Source organism: Brienomyrus brachyistius, chromosome 9, assembly GCF_023856365.1.
Source record: "Brienomyrus brachyistius isolate T26 chromosome 9, BBRACH_0.4, whole genome shotgun sequence".
Taxonomy (NCBI): Eukaryota; Metazoa; Chordata; class Actinopteri; order Osteoglossiformes; family Mormyridae; genus Brienomyrus; species Brienomyrus brachyistius.
In genome coordinates, this window is record NC_064541.1 from 26,944,462 (window position 1) to 26,957,895 (window position 13,434).

Below are 13,434 nucleotides of genomic sequence, written 5' to 3' on the forward strand. Positions count from 1 at the left end.
TTTGTCAAGACAGAATACTGTGCTCTTACACAGCAGCGAACAGGGCTACAGTGTGGTCGAGTCTGAGTGTGCGCTGCAGTCCAGCAAACGGAGTGTAGAGCATCCACGTAGCTCTGATGTCACTGGGCTCACTACACAAGCCAGTGTGGACAAGATGACTGATATGCTTAGTAAAGTCCTGGAAAGTCTCAATTCCCTCCATGCTGCTAAATCTTCCAGTGCTCCACGTGGCAGAATTGAGCGTAGCAAATGTCGTGTCTGTGGTGAGGGATCTCACTCCACAGTTGAGCACTGTAGAGCTCACCGTCTGTGTTTCGGCGGTCACAAGCCTGGTCACATGAAACAATCCTGCCCATCAACGGCTCAGCCGGCCCCAGCCAGTGTGCCGCCACTCTCCCCTCAGTCAAACTAGATACCCTGCATTTGGAGAGGGGCAGTGTGGGCAGCTGTAATGTATCCCTAAAACGGTCTTTTGATTTAGAAGCCATGTTTGAATCAGTTAAGCAATCTTTGCCAAGCACCGCTACAGTCGTTATGCAAAATACACCACGTTTGCACACGAGTGACAGTCTGTTTTATACCCCTGTAGTTATAAATGGAGCAACCACTGTTAGAGCCATGCTTGATACTGGATCTATGGCATGCACTATTAATGAGGATGTCGAGAAAAAATTAACAGAGACTGGTTCATTGGATTACGATGTGAAGTCCAACACTGATATTGTCTTGGTAGGACGTGGAGGAAAGTTTGTTTATCCTAAGAGAGTCTGTGACCTTCAGCTTGACCTTTATGGATGTACCGTCATCGTGCCCACACTGGTAGTGCCTGGGCAGATTGATGAGTTGATCATTGGTACAAATGTGATTAAGTTTGTGTCCCACAAACTCAAGGACTGTAATATGTATTGGAAAGTTGTCTCCACCCAGTGTAGCTCAGATGTCAGAGGGGCCCAAGATGACTTTATCGCTATGCTTGCTGGCCTGCACAAGTGGGCAGGGGATGACATGCCTGACAAAGTTGGTACAGCGAAGCTTCGCCAAGCTGTTACTCTTCTACCAGGCCATGAACATCTTGTTTGGGGAAAGCTGCCAGAAAGCTCACATGGCCCGCCAGGCTGTACGGTTATGGTTGAGCCCACCAGATCTAGGGCAGTCCCAAGAAACATTTTAGTGGGGCGTGTAGTCACGCCATTGTGGGGGGATGGGTGGGTTCCCATGAAGATAGTGAATCCGACTGACAAGCCTGTTGTGCTCAGGAGAAATGCCAAAGTGGCTGATATTCATCCCTGTCTCGCTCTTGAAGATATGTTAGACTGTGAGCCCCTTCACCTTGCATTTAATGGCCAACAGATTGAGAGCAACACAGAGATACCTAGCGCCAACATTGCAGACATGATAACCCTACAGCTTTTGTAGCTATAAATGGTGACACTAAAAATGCCAAACTTCTGTTCAATCTTTACAGAAAATTAAGAATAATTGATTATACAAATGATTATACAATTTAAAATCAAAACACACATTATATTACTATAAAAATGAAGAAACATCAGTTCTAAATACACTAATACATTTAAATCACGTTTTAAACTGACAATGGAACATTTGTAAAGCCACATTTCAGTGGAAGAAGCTGAAACAGGCCAGAGGCAGCATCCACAACAGCAAACTCAGCCCAGCCTGACTGTGAGCTGCGTTACACAGGTCTCTTTCACAGCAGTTAATGGCGTTTCCACCAAAGCTTGCATTTAGCAAAACCATATTACCAGCTCCACCACACAGACTACTGAGAATTCATCCTTTCCATAGTGTAATAGAGCTTTGTAATATCCCTGAAAAGAACAGGATAGTATAAAAATAATTAGCAAAGCACACTTGAATAGCAGGTTTTACTCTGAAACAGATCATAACCTCTGTGTGGCTAGCAGGCAATTTAGCCATTTATTCTAAAAGCTAAGTGTCACTGGAGAACTGTCCAATACTTTTTTAATTCTTCTTTTTTCCTTAATTTTGTTCTATAACATTACAGGTATCAAGTAAATCAGCGATACAGGTAAGTTTCTTTATGGACTCACCACTGAGGGAAACTGATACACTCCCACATATCTTTCCAGATGGGCAGGTTACTTGTTTCGGGGAGCATCCTTCCAACGGACAGTCATAGCACTGGAGCGAGCACACTATAGAATATTTGCATTAAATATCAGACAATATATATGAGACAGATATAGACATCATATACCATACACATGACCACTTATACAATGCTGACGTCTCACATTTTCATTCTAAGCTTTAAAAGCCTTAATTATGGGGATTTACAGTGGACAGCCTATTTTTAAGTGTGCAGTCCCCTTTTCCTCTGTAATTATTGTGAAACTTCAGGTATGAAACATACAGCAACATGCTCACAATTTCTTGACAATAAAAGCTGTTTGTATTTACAAAAAACAATCATGAATGTTTCTGAGACAATGCGTGTTAAAGTTGTACTAAGAAAATAAGTTTTAACCCTTTCATGCATGCATTATTAAAAACAGAACCAGCCATATTTAATGCTTTTTATTACTCAGATTTGCATAATTTTTCTTAATTAAAAAAAGAAATAGGGAACAGTGTTAAGTGAGATAAAGCAAATTCCCATGAAACCACATCTCATAGCCATTTGGATTGAGTACTGTACCTTTATTGAAGAGCACACAGGTAACGATGAGACTGACAATGAGTTTCATCTTGAGTTTCATCAAATGCAATTCAGATTACATCTTACAGTTACATACATTTATATAGGGGAGTGACTCATAATATTCGTGCATCTGTTACAGGAAGTGGATGGCAGGGTTAGTGAAATGCAAAACAGGGGAATTACTGTGCATCTGTTACAGGAAGTGGATGGCAGGGTTAGTGAAATGCAAAACAGGGGAATATCCGTGCATCAGTTACAGGAAGTGGATGGCAGGGTGACGTTACTGTCTGACCGCCTGACTGCTCCAAGGTTGTAGTTTGATTGCTGCCATCTGCTGTGTGCATGTGGAGTTCGCATGCACCCATCGTGTCACTCAGGATACTTCCTGCAGTACTGAAGCATGCATTTAGGTGAACTGGTAATGTCTAACAAAAGAAACAAATCAAGCACTTAAAAGATACTCCACTCTGCATTTATACCTAGACATTTCATACAAGTATAAATATATTCAAATAAACTTGCGGAACAGCTTCCTAACTTCTTAACTCCCCCTGCCTCCTAATTAATCAGCCTTACTGTCCAGGTTTCCCTCTTCACTGCATTAGTACTGGCTTCATGTCCCCTACAAAATCGAATGCAACACTTTTCTTCGCATTGTAGTTTACATGGAAACTGTGATTATTGGGTGGAATGCGGACTCTGAGGCGAGGGCTCTGTGTCAGTAATTGGAAAGTTGCTGCTTCAAATCCTGTGAATGTCGGGAGTGATCCTACTCCCGTGAATCCTTAACCTGTAATTGCTTAACCCTGGGTTTGATGCTAAACTACATCCAGCCCTGCAACCAGATCCTCCAACTTATTAGGAAAATTTGGGGGTTGGTGGCAGGATTGGCACTCCAGCCACTGGGAAAAAAAACTCACTGTCCCATTTGACTAGTGTGGTTCTGAGGTATCACCTGCCGCATGGTTCCACTCGGGTTCTCATCCCTGAGGTGGTTTGTTGTGTGGTGGATGTGGCAATGTGCTGTAATGAGTGTGTGCTCTTTACCTCTCCTCTGTAATTTTAATTGCTTAATATGCAAATATAAATTGCCATATTTTGATTCATACAGGTTTCCTCCGGGTACTCCGGTTTCCCCCCACAGTCCAAAAACATGCTGAGACTAATTGGACTTGCTAAATTGCCCATTGGTGTGCATGTGTGAGTGCGCCCTGCGATGGGCTGGCCCCCCATCCTGGGTTGTTCCCTGCCTCGTGCCCATTGCTTCTGGGATAGGTTCCGGACCCCCCGCGACCCAGTAGGACAAGCGGTTTGAAAAATGGATGGATGGATGATTCATACAGGACATACGGCAATCTTACCTCAAGCACCCCAGGAAGTGAGTTGGCTTTATCCCTATGAACTAATTCTACGAATCTCCACTGAACAAAATAATGATTGTTTTTCACCATTTGTGCATCTTGCTGTGCTTTGAGACATACACACATATACATGCGAGAACAAAGCCTGGGGCCCGAACACAGGGTCAGCCATTTATCTAGGGCCCCTGGAGCAGTTTTCAGGGTTAAGGGCCATGCGCAAGGGCCAATGGTGATGGAACTATTCAGCAGACCAAGGGGTTTAAACCAGCAACCTTCCGATCACAGACACAGAGACGTAGGGGCTACGTTCGTCATCTTGGGATTAAAGTTTTCCTCATAGAAATGAATGGAGAATCCCCACAAAGATGTGTGTGTGTGTATGAGTGTGTGTATTGTAGTACCACTGTATGTGGAAGGTCATTTGCATATCCCAGCTGGCTCACGAGTCGTCGTAAATAGCCCCTGTGTGCAATCGATCTCCCCGATTACTGGTGTCAGTGGGGATGCCAGAATCAGTCCCACTGGCGTTGCTGGAGTGGATGCTCTTCACCAATGTCCAGCAAGTCCGCTCCAGCCTGGCAGAGCTGCAGGCAGCGTCGACACAGTAAGCAAAGAGAGGCGGTGGTGAGGAAGCTGGGCAGGACTTGGAGATTGTCTGCTGGTGATGCAGGAGGAGAAGGAACCGCTGCTGCCTGGAAACCCAGACCAGAGCCACCAGCAGATGAGCAGGGGACCGCGGGTACAGGTGTCCCGGCCCTGAGTTCATCTTCACTGTAGCTGCCACTGCCTACTGAAGGATTTCCTTAGTGAATTTGTAGATATTTCATTATGTTCATTTAGTTCACTCATCTATATCTTTCATGTTTCTTATTTTTATATTTCTTTCTGATACTCGCTCATCATGTTTTTTGCCTCTCATACAACTCACTCTCACCAAGGCCATCTGACCCACTGGCTCCAGGAGTCTGTACGAAGACCACAGATAAAGGGCCTGCTTCCCTCGGTGGGTCAGTCAGTCAGACAGACAGACACAGATACACACTGAATTGGTCGTGTGTAAACGTCTTTCTGTAACATCTTCATTCTGTCTTAATAAACTGCTTAAGCTTAATAAACCTGCCTCATCATTCAGCTAAAAGAACCTGAGGTTTCACTGAAGAAATCTATCAGTGAGAGACAAGGCCGAGAGACTAATTAATGCTGGATGACTGAAGACAACAATTAAGTGCGCAAATCAACGGAGGTAAGATCTTCCCCCTGTCTTTAGCTGAAGGTTGAAAATAGACTCTCTCCTGCTTAAACACCAGATCAGAGATTTGTTTGATGAAGAAGAACTACTAAACATAGCTAATTGTGAGATATCTTTATTTGTTTTGAGCTCAAAAAAGATATTTAGACTATAAAGAAGTTTTTCTGTTGCTGTAACGGGGTAGAAACAGCATTTCTTAGAAATAGATCCCTATATAAAACGCAGGATTTTAGTGATCTACAATATCATTCAGAATATCAACATACCTTCATGGGATAAAACCAGAGCAGCCTGGGAACAAGACCTAAGTGTTGAAATCAATGATGGAAATTGGCGACATATTATTAAACAGATGCACACTTCTTCTTTCTGCCTTAGACACAACCTAATACAATTTAAAGTAGTTCATCGTTTACATTTCACAAATGAAAGATTGGCTAGAATTTACCCTGGCACCGATGCAGGATGTCCCAGGTGCCAATATAGCCCAGCTACAACCGGTCATATGTTTTGGTCTTGTCAGTCTTTAAAATATTTTTGGGAACAGATTTTTCACTCTTTCTCACATATATGCAACACTACAATAGTGCCCAATCCCTTTGTTGTACTGTTTGGGGTGCTCCCACAAGACAAACATTACACTAGATTGCAGACGAGGGCTGTTGCCTTCTCTTCTCTGTTAGCACGAAAAATAATGCTTTTAATGTGGAAGTCCTCCAGACCACCAACATTTAGTCAATGGGTAAAAGCTGTGCTCTCTACACTGCCGCTCGAAAAGCTGAGATATAGCCGAGGTAAATGCAGACAAAAGTTCCATGCAATTTGGTCCCCCTTTATAGAATATGTTGACAACATTGTACTCACCTGAACATGGAGGGTTTTTTTTTATTTTATTTTTTTATTATTATTATTTTTTATTATTATTATTATTATTATTATTTATTTATTTATTTATTTATCTATTTACTTTTTCCAATTACTCTGTTATTGTTACACCTGGGTCGGGGGGTGTGTTCGTTTTCTTTTTGTGGCTTAATGTTGTAAAATTTGGAAAAACTCAAAATAAAGTTTGGAAAAAAAAAAGAATAATTGGCTTTTATATAATTAGCAGATTTTTAAATCCTCAAATAGACTTGAACAAGTTTGTTAAACACTTTGCTGGATTTCAAAGCAACCGTCACCTTAAGGTGTTTTAAGCAATATAACCTGACCTGATTGTATATATTCGTTTTTTCTTCTGTTAATTCTCTATTTTCTCTTTGGCCACCCTGCCACCCCATTTAAAATGTTCTAGATTAGATTTGGTGCCGTTATAAAGAACAGCATTGTATTCCCCAAACAGCCCGGTCATTTGGCCCACCCACCCACCTATTCCATACTCACCAGCTTGTACAATTTATAGAAGTACTTGATGGATCATCTGGAAATGTAAAAGCCAATAAATGTTTTTTATACCTGAAAAAAAAAAAGAAACAACATTTCTCTTGCAAGAGTTTTCCGTTTTACTGTTTGGGAAAAAACAGAACGAAACAGTGCTTTCGCCGTTTACTGTTTGGGATAAGACGGAGTTTACAGCTCACAATCTGTGGCTGTTCCATCAAACATGGCCTTATCTAGGAAATGTTGCAGTAGAATTAATGTTTCTGCAAGGCCGACGACTGAGAAGGGAGGAATGGAGCCTGCAGATGTTGATGTGGAGTATATGATGAAAAATCTCGGTGAATATCTGGACACAGCATGGTGTCTGAAGTCAACCGCTGCTGACATCTGTGATTAATGTGCTATCAATACAGATTCAGGTGGCATTTGTTCTTTGGATGACATACGAAGAGCATGGAGAAAAGCACAGCGCATCGGAGAAATCGGCTGCAGTGGACACTTGCTGTGCTGGGTCAGATTCGCCGTCGGAAAGACATAATTGCAAGAACTAATGCTGGTTAAGAACAGAAAAGTTTGCATGATTTGCATGTTGCTGCTTTAACTGATATTTCCATGAAAAGAACAAACAGCTGTCTGACAGAGAGAGAGAGCTGTGTGTGCGTGGGCAGAAGAAGAGAGAGATGCTTTATTCAGGGAGTTGGCGAACTGCAGAGCTGAGATAAGCAAAAATAATATCGCTTTGTTAACAAACCCAATGGCTTTGAATGCAGGAAACACTAAGCGACCCCTAGGGGGGGAGCAACCACATTGGTGACTCCACCTATTCCTCCTCCTCCCACACCAGCCCTGCCTTTGACTGCTCTTCCACCTGTCCCTCCTGCACCCCCTCCTCCACAAGCGCCCATGCCAACAGAGTGGCTACATCCTGCTGAAGGTCAGAAGAAGGTTTGGAAAGAACAGCGCCTCACACTGACAGAAGAATTAAAGGCCACATTGGAAAAAAATAAGCAAAAAGATGAGTGCTCCCCTAGTGGTGACTATGAGTACTACATCAGTGACTCATCCCAGTGCCGCACCACCAGTGGTGTCTTCAAGCACTACATCTCAAGTAATGGTTGATACATCTGCAAATGATGAGACATCAGAAGAAGCCCGACGCGAGTGAGAACAAAGAGTCGAAGAAAAGAGAATGGAACATACACCTACCGGGATGTGTACACTCATGAAGTAGCAGACCCGGAGTGAATAGATAAATGCTCTAAAGAGCCCCCACATCTGAAAAGGGAAGGGGGGGGGCTAAGGACATGGCTGCTCTCCTTCCTGGGACTGTGCAACTACAACGGGATATGGGTGGACTCCTACGCCAAAACAGTTCAACCACTCAACGGTCTACTGAAAAGTGGAAAAAACTCCAAAGATCGTGTTGAGATGAATGAACTTCAGTTGAAGGCTTCCCAAGAGCTGAAAGATGCACTATGCAAACCGGGCCAGCCTTTCATCTTGAATGTTCATGAGTGACTACATGACAGCAGTTCTGACACAGGATCATGATCTCGTCCTCTAGGTCCCTTGCCGTCCTCATGTTCCTAAATAAATGAATTTATTTATAAATGAATTTATATACAGTGAGGGAAATAATTATTTGACCCCCTGTTGAATTACTAACTAGACCCATTTATAAAAAAAATTAATTACTGGTACTGGTAAAATTAAATAACTGGTACAAATGAATTTGTCATTTATCCAGGGAAATAATTATTTGATCCCCTACAAGCCAGCAAGAAATTAGGTGAAGTACATGTACACTAACACAACACAAGTAGTACTTAATTAAGTATTAACAGATACCAAGCCATCATTGTCATTTAATGGCATTACTTTGTTAAACAGTATTCTGGGGTCACTAACCTGTTTACATCTTCAACCTTACCACCATGGGAAATAGCAAAGAGCTGAGCCAAGATTGTTGACCTTCACAAATATGGAATGGGCTACATGACCATCATCATGGGCTACATGACCATCATCATGGGCTACATGACCATTAGCAAGCAGCTTGGTGAGAAAGTGAAAACTGTTGTTGCAATTATGCTTTGGGGGTGTTTTTCTGGCAAGGGTACAGGACGGCTGCACCACAATGAAGGAAAGATGGACGGGGCAATGTACTGTAGAATCTTACAGCTAAGGCAATAAAGGAGTGATTCAAGAAGAAGCACATTTAGGACATGGAGTGCCCTAGCCAGTCCACGGACCTTAATCCCATAGAAAACATATGGAGGGAACTCCAGCTTCATCTATCCAAGTGACAGCCTCAAAGGTTTGAAGGAGGTCTGCACAATGCAGTGGATGAAAATTCCTGATGATCTGCACACAATCCTGGAGACCAACTACAAGAAACATCTGACAGCTGTGCTTCCAAACAATGGTTATTCCACCAAGTACTAAAGCATGTTTTCCAAGGGATTAAATGCTTATTTCTTGAATGACAAATTGTTTTCTTTATACAATCCCCCCTTAAACCTTTACCCTCATTGCAACAGCAGTGAATGGCTTATTCAGAGCATAGTAGCAGCATTATACTAATCAGTGGTGAACATGCAGGAGTTGGATAGAGGAAGTTGTAACAGCGTAATCTTCACAACCTGCACCTACACAATATACAACCTGCTTTGTGATATGTACACTTTCCTCTCCACACATCCATTATCCCTTTTCTGTTGTCCCATTAGGAATCTGAGATCTGGCCCATCAAGGCCACCCCCAGTAACAGGATCACAGCTGCTTCGAGTTGTACATCCCAGTACAAGTCCTGGTAGTTCTCCTTCAGTTTTGACATCCCACTGACATAGACACTGATTTGTTCTGTCCGTTCCTTCTTACATTGATGCATTTTAATCACCTGAACCTCCAGCTGTTGATCAACCGCTTCCAGGTCTTGAATCCTGTTTGTTCCAGGCAAAGGGTCAGTCTGGAGGAATTCTGCATAAAGGTTATCTACATAAATCCCGTCTTTTGTATAGTACAATTTTCTGCTCCCAGTTTTCATTGGACAGATCACCTGGATACAGAAAGCATTTCTCTGTGCTATAAATTGCTTGTGATTAAACTGTTATTAATTGCATTAATGCAGTAGGTGTTATTACCAATGATCCTGACGTCCCCATATTCCAGTTTCACTACTTCTGTTGAGATGACACAGTAAGAATCAGTTTTAATCATCCACCCACATCATAGACTTGGATTTAGTTTGTTGTTCTCATGCTCTCTATGTACCTTTGTCAGAGTGTAGCTTCCCCATGTTTATCATAAGTCCTACGGTACCCAACTTTGTCACTGTAGGTGGGTATCGCCATGACTAATTTTTATGTGGTGCATTTTTATGATATAGCATTCTTGACTATATGCTCAAATTTTACAGGTAATGTGCATTTTTGTTTGTACTTTTTAGATACACAGGAGGAGCTAAGCGGTATGCACTGATTACAGTGTGTAAGGAGCATGCACTGATTACAGTGTGTAAGGAGCATGCACTGATTACAGTATGTAAGGAGAATGCACTGATTACAGTGTGTAAGGAGCATGCACTGATCACAGTGTGTAAGGAGTATGCACTGATCACAGTGTGTAAGGAGCATGCACTGATCACAGTGTGTAAGGAGCATGCACTGATCACAGTGTGTAAGGAGCATGCACTGATTACAGTGTGTAAGGAGCATGCACTGATTACAGTGTGTAAGGAGCATGCACTAATTACAGTGTGTAAGGAGCGTGCACTGATCACAGTGTGTAAGGAGCATGCACTGATTACAGTGTGTAAGGAGCATGCACTGATAACAGTGTGTAAGGAGCATGCACTGATTACAGTGTGTAAGGAGCGTGCACTGATTACAGTGTGTAAGGAGCATGCACTGATTACAGTGCATTGTCACACCCACCACACGACAAACCACCTCAGGGATGAGAGCCTGAGTGCAGCCATGTGGCAGGTGCCACCTCAGCACCACACTAGTCAAACGGACCACAGTGTGTTTTTTTCTCTGGCGGTTCCCATAAAGTGTAGCATCTTCTCCCGGTACGACCTTCCCTGAAGACTGGCGGCTGTTATAGCTAGAAAGGGGGTACTAGCTCCATATCATAGTAGTTCTGAGTACTTGGACTACACTACTTTTGAGTACTTGTGTATTATTATTGTGCAGTTGAGACTCTTTTGCTTGACAAAACACCAAAAATAACACACGGCATACGCGTACCTCTCGCTTTCAATAAAAAATAATGGTAAAATAAGCCTCAGGTAAATTAAATAAATAAACTGTATTGTGCTTATCTTGCCTTACATGTCTGGGCATCCCTTGCCTAGGGAATTTTTTAAAATTTATTTATGATTTTTTTCTAAATAGATTTTTCTGATGCAGTACATAAATTTATGTGGTGCTTTTATGCATTTTAAACTGAAAAAGGGGTCGGTGCTGATATAATGTTGACCATGGGCATTTATAATTTAGTGATTTTTTAAATGTTTTTTTTAAACAGAGGTTCCTGATGAAGTCAAAAAACCTTGTGTCATGCCCGGCTCGTCGGCTCCTCATGTGTGCCACGCCCCCTGATTACCCACGTGTGCCTCCCAGATCGTCTCCACCTGTGTCCGATTATTTTGATCGATCCTGTCTATTTAAGTCCTAGTCTTGTTTGCATCCCTCGTCTGTCACTGAAGTTATTTGGTGTTGGATGTCTCTTGTCCTGAGTCTCCCCAGTATATCCTCGTTTCCCCTGAATCCAGCCTGCTTGAGTGATTTCCGCTCGCTTGCCTGTCCGTGCGACCGCCCATTCACCTGCCGATCCACGCGTAGCGTGACACCTTGATGCAGTACATAAATTTATGTGGTGCTTTTATGCATTTTAAGCTTACAAACGGGTCGGTGTCGACCCGAACTCCAGAGGTGTTATAGTCATGACCAGGGCATTTACAATTTTGTAATTTATTATTATTTTTTTTAAACAAAGGTTCCTCACAAAGTCAAAAAGCCTTGATGCAGGAAACAAATTATTGCGGTGCTTTTATGCATTTTAAACTTACAAACTGATCCTAACACGATAGTAAGGTTAAATGAATAAACGTCTTAAAACCGAACCTAGTACCTTGAAACAATTCATGTGTTACCCACAGCTTGAGCGCGGTCTCCCTTTGCCTCCGGTCCCACACGTGAAAATGATAATGCAAAGTGGGTACAAGCCTTCGTTCCACTACGTTACCTACAAGAAAAGCACGCACACCATTGCAGAACAAACAGGAAAACCACCAACACGCCTTCATCCTGATCACTGTGGGCCCAGAAAGGTGATACTGAAAGTGCCGAACTTGTGTTCACTCATAATTACAGAAAGATTTTACACATTACTAAGAATTTGTTACAAATTGTTAAGAATAACTGATATTATATAATGAGTATACTTGAAAATCAAAACCTGAAAAACACATTATGTTACTATAAAAGTTAAGTAACAGACGTTCTAAATAAACCAGTTAATATAAGTGACATTTTAAAACCCATTAGAGATAGATAATATGCTTGGAAAGCTACTGTTCAGTAGAAGAGGCTGAAACCAGCCAGAGGCAGCAGCAGCGGCAGTAAATTCAACCCAGCCTGACTGTGAGCTGCGTTACACAGATCTCCTTTACAGCAGTCATAGGTGGTCCTGATCTGGCCTGTGCCCAACAGAGATGTTTGAGCTGCATCACAGAAAATACTGGATATGCATCCTTTTGATGTCACACTATGGTCTTCATTAGTCGCTGAAAACAATATGATAATATAAAAAAAACAATTAGCAAGGCAGACTTGAGTATCAGGTTTTACTTATCCTGAAACAGACCTTAAATTATTCATTTTTACTATGATTTCTCTATTAGCCAAACAGATACAATCATCAGTTATCGGTACCCTTGAAATCATAGATCAGCTTGTTATACAGAATGGTGATTCTGTTGGCCACCGATATAAACAGCATTATAATAAAAAGTCAGACAAACTTTTACCTGTCATTTTTACACAACTGTTTTCGTCTCCCTGACATCTGAGAGTTGATGTACAGTCTTTGTCAGAACATGTGAAGCATTTCTTCCCATTGAAAGAATGGCTACTAAAACCTACAGTAAAGACCAGCAATACCAAGTCACTGATAAAAATTTATGACACCAGTGTTAATCAACATTAATATCTGGGCATAATCTAGACATTGGTTACCAAAAATGATCAGAACCAAAAGGGTAATTGTAAATATTCTTCTTCTTTGAGAAGTTTGTCTAATTATTCTCCCAACTGCCTGTTATTAATACCTCACCACCTTTAAGACATCTTTGGCTCCACATGTACTAAATAAGCCCTTAATTTAGGTGGTTTTGTTTGAAAATGTGCAAAGCATACCAGTAGCTTATAATCATTAGAATGTCCTGACTTGATCCATACAGGGTTATGTATTATTTAGAGCACAGTTGTTGCACATGTATCTGTAATTACCAGGAACAGCAGCACTGCAGAGGTCAGTAGTACAGCATGTGGTGTTAATTCCAATCCTATAAATTCCAAAATTCACTGAACCTGAAACACACTCTTTAGGTTGCACACAGCCCCTTAGAAATGTAGATGTATTTTGCTCTCCTAGAGAATGAAAAAAAATGCATGAATTATATAACTCTAGTTTATTAAATTTCACACAAGACAATTTCAGTATTTGACAAAAAAAAAATGTAAAAGAAACTA